We start from the raw sequence: 9,667 nt of genomic DNA on the forward strand, positions 1-9,667 counted from the left end.
GTAGGCTATGTAATTCCAGTTAAAAAATATTCTAAGAATAGCCTAATTGACAAATAGCTTCCATGCTCTGCATAGATCTCCCCTGAAACATGAATATTTGAGCTTTATCAGGTTATAGATAACATGTCTTAGTTAGCTACCTTGCTTTGAAGCAACCTGCCTCATCCATTGAATAATTGTAACCTTTTATATCAGGGGTGGCCAACCATCCTCCAGGAGAGCTACTGGGAGTGCAGGCTTTTATTCCAGCCCCACTCTTAACACACCACACTGTAGGCTAAACATCAGCCCCGGTCTAACACACCACACTGTAGACTAAACATCAGCCCCGGTCTAACACACCACACTGTAGACTAAACATCAGCCCTGGTCTAACACACCACCCTGTAGACTAAACATCAGCCCGGTCTAACACACCACCCTGTAGACTAAACATCAGCCCTGGTCTAACACACCACACTGTAGACTAAACATCAGCCCCGGTCTAACACACCACCCTGTAGACTAAACATCAGCCCTGGTCTAACACACCACACTGTAGACTAAACATCAGCCTCGCTCTAACACACCACCCTGTAGACTAAACATCAGCCCTGGTCTAACACACCACACTGTAGACTAAACATCAGCCCTGGTCTAACACACCACCCTGTAGACTAAACATCAGCCCTGGTCTAACACACCACACTATAGACTAAACATCAGCCCCGGTCTAACACACCACACTGTAGACTAAACATCAGCCCCGGTCTAACACACCACACTATAGACTAAACATCAGCCCCGGTCTAACACACCACCCTGTAGACTAAACATCAGCCCCGGTCTAACACACCACACTGTAGTCTAAACATCAGCCCCGGGTCTAACACACCACCCTGTAGACTAAACATCAGCCCCGGTCTAACACACCACCCTGTAGACTAAACATCAGCCCCGGTCTAACACACCACCCTGTAGACTAAACATCAGCCCCGGTCTAACACACCACCCTGTAGACTAAACATCAGCCCCGGTCTAACACACCACCCTGTAGACTAAACATCAGCCCCGGTCTAACACACCACCCTGTAGACTAAACATCAGCCCCGGTCTAACACACCACCCTGTAGACTAAACATCAGCCCCGGTCTAACACACCACCCTGTAGACTAAACATCAGCCCCGGTCTAACACACCACCCTGTAGACTAAACATCAGCCCCGGTCTAACACACCACCCTGTAGACTAAACATCAGCCCCGGTCTAACACACCACCCTGTAGACTAAACATCAGCCCCGGTCTAACACACCACCCTGTAGACTAAACATCAGCCCCGGTCTAACACACCACCCTGTAGACTAAACATCAGCCCCGGTCTAACACACCACCCTGTAGACTAAACATCAGCCCCGGTCTAACACACCACCCTGTAGACTAAACATCAGCCCCGGTCTAACACACCACCCTGTAGACTAAACATCAGCCCCGGTCTAACACACCACCCTGTAGACTAAACATCAGCCCCGGTCTAACACACCACCCTGTAGACTAAACATCAGCCCCGGTCTAACACACCACACTGTAGACTAAACATCAGCCCCGGTCTAACACACCACCCTGTAGACTAAACATCAGCCCCGGTCTAACACACCACCCTGTAGACTAAACATCAGCCCCGGTCTAACACACCACCCTGTAGACTAAACATCAGCCCCGGTCTAACACACCACCCTGTAGACTAAACATCAGCCTCGGTCTAACACACCACCCTGTAGACTAAACATCAGCCCCGGTCTAACACACCACCCTGTAGACTAAACATCAGCCCCGGTCTAACACACCACCCTGTAGACTAAACATCAGCCCCGGTCTAACACACCACACTGTAGACTAAACATCAGCCCCGGTCTAACACACCACCCTGTAGACTAAACATCAGCCCCGGTCTAACACACCACCCTGTAGACTAAACATCAGCCCCGGTCTAACACACCACCCTGTAGACTAAACATCAGCCCTGGTCTAACACACCACCCTGTAGACTAAACATCAGCCCCGGTCTAACACACCACACTGTAGACTAAACATCAGCCCCGGTCTAACACACCACCCTGTAGACTAAACATCAGCCCCGGTCTAACACACCACCCTGTAGACTAAACATCAGCCCCGGTCTAACACACCACCCTGTAGACTAAACATCAGCCCCGGTCTAACACACCACCCTATAGACTAAACATCAGCCCTGGTCTAACACACCACCCTGTAGACTAAACATCAGCCCCGGTCTAACACACCACACTGTAGACTAAACATCAGCCTCGGTCTAACACACCACCCTGTAGACTAAACATCAGCTGCTCAACAGGACCTTGCTAAGCCGACTCAGGTGTGTTCCAGGGCTGGATCAAAAGCCTGCCCGCCCAGTATCTCTCCAGATGGAGGGTTTGACCACGTGTTATATACAGTAGCCTAACAGCGCAGTTATTTTTCCTTTGTTCGGGGGGCTAAGTGCCTTGATCAAGGGCACAACGGCAGGAGACAGTAGGCCCACATGGGATCGGAGACCAGTAACCTTCTAGTGTCAATACCACATTTATGCTTTACTTTTTCATGTAGGTTACATAGAGACGCCACCAATTATTGGTCATGGAAATTTGGTTAAAAGTTATGCGAAGTCATGGGGGAAAAAAGTCATGAAATTCCATCTGTCAGAATGTGTATGAACCCTTAACAGTGAATTTCGGTGAACATATTCTAATGCACTGACTTGAAATAAGACAGCTCCTCCACCGCTTCCATCCCAAGTCAAGCACTGTGGGTAGTAGAGTAGCGTTGTATAGGTCGTTATCAATAAAACATCACAATACGTTGCAGAGCATTCGATTTACCTGCCGGGGGCAAGAAGACTCCCAGCTCCGCTAAAACCATTGACAACTACGTGCCGTTTTCAAGGGATTCAACTATTTGGTTGTAATATCATCACCTCTTGAAGACCACTGTCAGAACTACAAAGACCACTGTCAGAACTACAAACGTGTCCTTGCCCTCCAGCGGCTAAATTGAACGCTCTGCACCATATTGTAACGTTTTATTGATAACGACCGATTGTATGGTTATTAGAAGTTGGATTACTTTTTTTTTTTTTTTTTTTACTATGTTCTTTTTTTAAAGTATTTTAGAGTTTGGGTCAAGACTTGGCCTTGAATGGAGCATTGAGAACCCAAACACATTCAACAGAAAATACAAAATACAGAAGCACAACAACCATCCCCTGAACATCAGTGTTACCTTGACAACTGCTAGATAACCCTCAGGAATGGTTCTGCTTAGAGTTGCAAAATTCTGAAATCTTTCCCAGAATTCCCTGGTTTTTTTTTTTTTCCAGAAATCCAGGTTGGAGGATTTTGCTACCCTAGTTAAAATAAGAAGAGAGAAATTGGTTTTCCCTTATTCAACCAATAATAATTATATAAAACGTATGGTTTATTCAACATACTGTACTCCATATCAGACCATAGTGTTTTATACATAAACAGTATACAGTAGACAGTCTTTTATTTGATGTTTTGTTGATATGGTTCTTAGCCCTCCCCTTGTGAATACGGCTGGCTGTATATTGCATCTGCTAAATGTGGTAACTAGTGAAAGATGTTGTTAGATTTTGGGATCCCTTATACCTTCAGATTTGTATATTAGCCAATTTATCTACTGAAGGAAAAAAAAATCGCAACACTTTTTATTTGTCATTGCTCATATCTTTTAAGCACAAGGCATGTAAATACTGTGTTAGTGTGGAATTTTGGTAATACACATTTTGACACGTTTTTCTTTTATTTTATTTTTTTTTCCAGATCTCATCTTTAATTTATTTGATTTTTTAAAAAAATTATTGAATTGAGGAGGACACTGGTTTGTTGTAGTGTTGGTGGCAAGCTGTGCGGCAGATCTGAAAGGTTTTTTTGTGATGGAGAAAAGAGTGTCAGGGGTCTATAGGTAAAGTTAAGAAAACACACCGCATGTCGTTAGCTAGCTCATTAGCTGGCTCGTTAGCTGGCTTTGTTAGCTAACTGTTTAGCTAGGTTCATTAGCTAGCTCCAGCAACCACACTTTGTTAGCTAGCTTATTAGCTAGCTTTGTTAGCTGGCTTTGTTAGCTAACTGTTTAGCTAGGTTCACTAGCTAGCTCCAGCAACCGCACTTTGTTAGCTAGCTTATTAGCTAGCTTTGTTTGCTGGCTTCGTTAACCGGCTCCAACAAAATCGGGTCGGTCTTTCTCAGTCACTACTAGCGATTATATAATGTTGTCATTATCACTTCTGGTAATAATAATAAAGCATTTACACACGATATCCAGATTGGAAAGTTTCTGAACAATATAAAGTAGATTCATACTTTAATCTTAGAACCCAAGGCACAGAACCAATGGGGTAAATGGTTTAGTTCACCCATTTCATAGTGATTTTTCTAGAATGTTTTATATGACTCTACACAACGTGCGTTTACATAAGAACCAATAAGTCGACACATAGTAGTCCCACATATCAATTAAACCAAGCTGAAAAGTCTTTATTTAGATGTAGAGGCAGTGTTAGCGTGTAGCAGAGACTGAGTGTACAGAGATCACAATAGGAACATTAATAGGGTTGCAAAATTATTTTCACTTTTCCCCAAAACTCCCAGGTTTTACCGAAATGCCGGTTGTAAGTTTCCCAGAGTCAGGAGGGAACAAGCAGAAAATCCGGAATCTTCCAACCAGGATTTATGGAAAACCTGGGATTTTTTTGGGGGAAAGCAATTACTACAATTCTGCAACCATTGCAACATACTGTACCTACAAATACACCCCCCCACCCCCCCCACCCCCCCCTTATAGTAATAAACCACTCTTTATCTGCCTGAGTTAGGACTGCCTAATGCCTTTCTTACATTTGATGTTACATTGAAATCTGATGTTTAGGAAGTGGATTTGCTATAGTCATATTTTGCTGTCAATGTTTCTCACTCTGGCCATTAAAACACATTGAACATTGCTGAGGTGAAACGTATGTTGCTGCAGAAAGTGGATCAATCCCAAATTAACTTCTTACGCAATTATTCTCATCATATGTCTACAGGAACCGCAGCACCATGGCTGTTTACACAGGCAGCCCATTTCTGATCTTTTGCTCAATTGTCGCCAATAAGACCTGATCTGATTGGTTCAAAAGACCAAATAGTGAATAAAAAAGGATCAGAACCTGGCTGCCTGTGTAAACACAGCCTTTATGACAAACCTATAAGCAAATGGCGTAGACACCGTTAGGCTGGCTAGACTGACTCTGTACCAATCAGGCTGGTTGATGATGATACGTTTACAGTACATGCCCCTCTTCCTTTGTCTATTATAAATGGTTGATGATTAAACTTGTATGAGAATAAAGAAGCAGCTCTGAGGTACCAGTACCACTGTGATTGTCTGTGTGTTAATATTATGGAACGTGTTATGCATGTAAACTGACACCAGGCTAGCATGATGAGACCAGTCGTGACGCCACGTCCTTGTTTTGTCGTCAGTGTTCTTCTTACGGGTTTCGTTCCAGCCCAGTAGAAATATAGCCTGGTCCCAGATCTGTCTGTGCTGTCTTGCCGACAACTAACATAGATGTTGGCAAGACAGCAGTAACAGATTTGGGACCAGGCTGGCAGTAACAGATCTGGGACCAGAATAGCATCAACAGATCTGGGACCAGGCTGGCAGTAACAGATCTGGGACCAGGCTGGCAGTAACAGCTCTGGGACCAGGCTGGCAGTAACAGATCTGGGACCAGAATAGCATCAACAGATCTGGGACCAGGCTGGCAGTAACAGATCTGGGACCAGGCTGGCAGTAACAGATCTGGGACCAGGCTGGCAGTAACAGCTCTGGGACCAGGCTGGCAGTAACAGATCTGGGACCAGGCTGGCAGTAACAGATCTGGGACCAGGCTGGCAGTAACAGATCTGGGACCAGGCTGGCAGTAACAGATCTGGGACCAGGCTGGCAGTAACAGATCTGGGACCAGGCTGGCAGTAACAGATCTGGGACCAGGCTGGCAGTAACATATCTGGGACCAGGCTGGCAGTAACAGATCTGGGACCAGGCTGGCAGTAACATATCTGGGACCAGGCTGGCAGTAACAGATCTGGGACCAGGCTGGCAGTAACATATCTGGGACCAGGCTGGCAGTAACAGATCTGGGACCAGGCTGGCAGTAACAGATCTGGGACCAGGCTGGCAGTAACAGATCTGGGACCAGGCTGGCAGTAACAGATCTGGGACCAGGCTGGCAGTAACAGATCTGGGACCAGGCTAGCAGTAACAGATATGGGACCAGGCTGGCAGTAACAGATCTGGGACCAGGCTAGCAGTAACAGATCTGGGACCAGGCTGGCAGTAACAGATCTGGGACCAGGCTAGCAGTAACAGATCTGGGACCAGGCTGACAGTAACAGATCTGGGACCAGGCTAGCAGTAACAGATCTGGGACCATGAAACTAAAGGTATAATAGGTGTGATGTGTTAGAGCAGGGCTGGAACATAAGCCTGCACACCTTTGCGGGTCCCAAGGACCAATCTGTAAGAGTTGGTCTTTGGAATTCTATATCAAATCGGATTTTGGGGGGAGAGGAGAGGAGAGGAGAGGAGGGGAGGGGAGGGGAGGGGGAGAGGAGAGGAGAGGAGAGGGGAGGGAGGGAGGGGAGGGGGAGGGGAGGGAGGGGGAGAGGAGAGGAGAGGAGGGGGGGGAGAGAGAGAGGAGAGGAGAGGAGAGGAGAGGAGAGGGAGAGGGAGAGGAGAGGAGAGGAGAGGAGGAGAGGAGAGGAGAGGAGAGGAGACCCTGATATATACACGTTGGTTTTTCTCCACTCATTCTTTCTTCAGTCAGCTTTAATTATAATAAAGTAAAAATACTTTAGTTATAGTTCATATAATGAAATCAGTCAATTGAAATAAATTCATTAGGCCCTAATCTATGGATTTCACATGACTGGGAATACAGATATGCATCTGTTGGTTACAGATACCTTTAAAAAAAAGGTATGGGCGTGGATCAGAAAACCAGTCAGTATCTGGTGTGACCACCATTTGCCTCATGCAGCGCAACACATCTCCTTCGCATAGAGTTGATCAGGCTGTTGATTGAGGCCTGTGGAATGTTGTCCCACTCCTCTTCAATGGGTGTGCGAAGTCGCTGGATATTGGCGGGAACTGGAACATGCCGTCGCACACGTCGATCCAGAGCATCGCTAACATGCTCAATGTGGTAACATGTCTGGTGAGTATGCAGGCCATGGAAGAATTAGGACATTTTCAGCTTCCAGGAATTGTGTACAGATCCTTGCGACATGGTGCATTATCATGCTGAAACACGAGGTGATGGCGGCAGATGAATGGCACGACAATGGGCCTCAGGATCTCGTCACAGTATCTCTGTGCATTCAAATTGCCTTCGATAAAATTATATTGTCTTCATTGTCCGTAGCTTATGCCTGCCCAAACCATAACCCCACTGCTACCACCGTGTGTGTGTGTGTGTGTGTGTGTGTGTGTGTGTGTGTGTGTGTGTGTTTCAGATCGACAGATACTGATACTGAACCTATCAGCATGTTGTCTGGTGGTAATGGGGTGACCTTGGCAAACATGTCAGAGCTATCACAATAAAATAAAATGTTAGAACTTCCTGTGTGGGGTCCCGTATACAACAGGAGTTCCCTGATCCCGGTGCAGAATACACAGGGTTTTATCACGCCATATATCGACTGATACCATTTCAATTCAATAATAAAAAAAGACTATTGAAGTAAAAGTTGTGTCTAGTAAACATGTTATTGCCGAGTGCCAGGTCTCTCTCCATTCAGAGACATCAGTATCAAGCCTGTCTGTCAGAGTGGCAGGTCTCTCTCCATTCAGAGACATCAGTATCAAGCCTGTCTGTCAGTGCCAGGTCTTTCTCCATTCAGAGACATCAGTATCAAGCCTGTCTGTCAGTACCAGGTCTCTCTCCATTCAGAGACATCAGTATCAAGCCCGTCTGTCAGTACCAGGTCTCTCTCCATTCAGAGACATCAGTATCAAGCCCGTCTGTCAGTACCAGGTCTCTCTCCATTCAGAGACATCAGTATCAAGCCTGTCTGTCAGTACCAGGTCTCTCTCCATTCAGAGACATCAGTATCAAGCCTGTCTGTCAGAGTGCCAGGTCTCTCTCCATTCAGAGACATCAGTATCAAGCCCGTCTGTCAGTACCAGGCCTCTCTCCATTTAGAGACATCAGTATCAAGCCTGTCTTTCAGAGTGCCAGGTCTCTCTCCATTCAGAGACATCAGTATCAAGCCTGTCTGTCAGTACCAGGTCTGTCTCCATTCAGAGACATCAGTATCAAGCCCGTCTGTCAGTACCAGGTCTCTCTCCATTCAGAGACATCAGTATCAAGCCTGTCTGTCAGTACCAGGTCTCTCTCCATTCAGAGACATCAGTATCAAGCCTGTCTGTCAGTACCAGGTCTCTCTCCATTCAGAGACATCAGTATCAAGCCTGTCTGTCAGAGTGCCAGGTCTCTCTCCATTCAGAGACATCAGTATCAAGCCTGTCTGTCAGTACCAGGTCTCTCTCCATTCAGAGACATCAGTATCAAGCCTGTCTGTCAGAGTGCCAGGTCTCTCTCCATTCAGAGACATCAGTATCAAGCCTGTCTGTCAGAGTGCCAGGTCTCTCTCCATTCAGAGACATCAGTATCAAGCCTGTCTGTCAGTACCAGGTCTCTCTCCATTCAGAGACATCAGTATCAAGCCTGTCTGTCAGTACCAGGTCTCTCTCCATTCAGAGACATCAGTATCAAGCCTGTCTGTCAGAGTGGCAGGTCTCTCTCCATTCAGAGACATCAGTATCAAGCCTGTCTGTCAGAGTGGCAGGTCTCTCTCCATTCAGAGACATCAGTATCAAGCCCGTCTGTCAGTCTGGACTTCATCACATCATCTTGCAAGTCTCCATGTTCCGGCTCCATACATGTTTCTGTGAACACATACAGTCACTGTTCTATTACCAATGGCAGTTAGGATAGTTGATATCTGACACATAGTCACTGTTCTGTTACCAATGGCAGTTAGGATAGGTGATATCTGACACACATAGTCACTGTTCTATTACCAATGGCAGTTAGGATAGGTGATATCTGACACACATAGTCACTGTTCTATTACCAATGGCAGTTAGGATAGGTGATATCTGACACACATAGTCACTGTTCTATTACCAATGGCAGTTAGGATAGGTGATATCTGACACACAGTCACTGTTCTGTTACCAATGGCAGTTAGGATAGTTGATATCTGACACATAGTCACTGTTCTATTACCAATGGCAGTTAGGATAGTTGATATCTGACACATAGTCACTGTTCTATTACCAATGGCAGTTAGGATAGGTGATATCTGACACACAGTCACTGTTCTATTACCAATGGCAGTTAGGATAGTTGATATCTGACACACAGTCACTGTTCTGTTACCAATGGCAGTTAGGATAGTTGATATCTGACACATAGTCACTGTTCTATTACCAATGGCAGTTAGGATAGTTGATATCTGACACACAGTCACTGTTCTGTTACCAATGGCAGTTAGGATAGTTGATATCTGACACATAGTCACTGTTCTATTACCAATGGCA

The sequence above is a fragment of the Coregonus clupeaformis genome, chromosome 27 (genome assembly GCF_020615455.1).
Source record: "Coregonus clupeaformis isolate EN_2021a chromosome 27, ASM2061545v1, whole genome shotgun sequence".
NCBI classification, from domain to species: domain Eukaryota; kingdom Metazoa; phylum Chordata; class Actinopteri; order Salmoniformes; family Salmonidae; genus Coregonus; species Coregonus clupeaformis.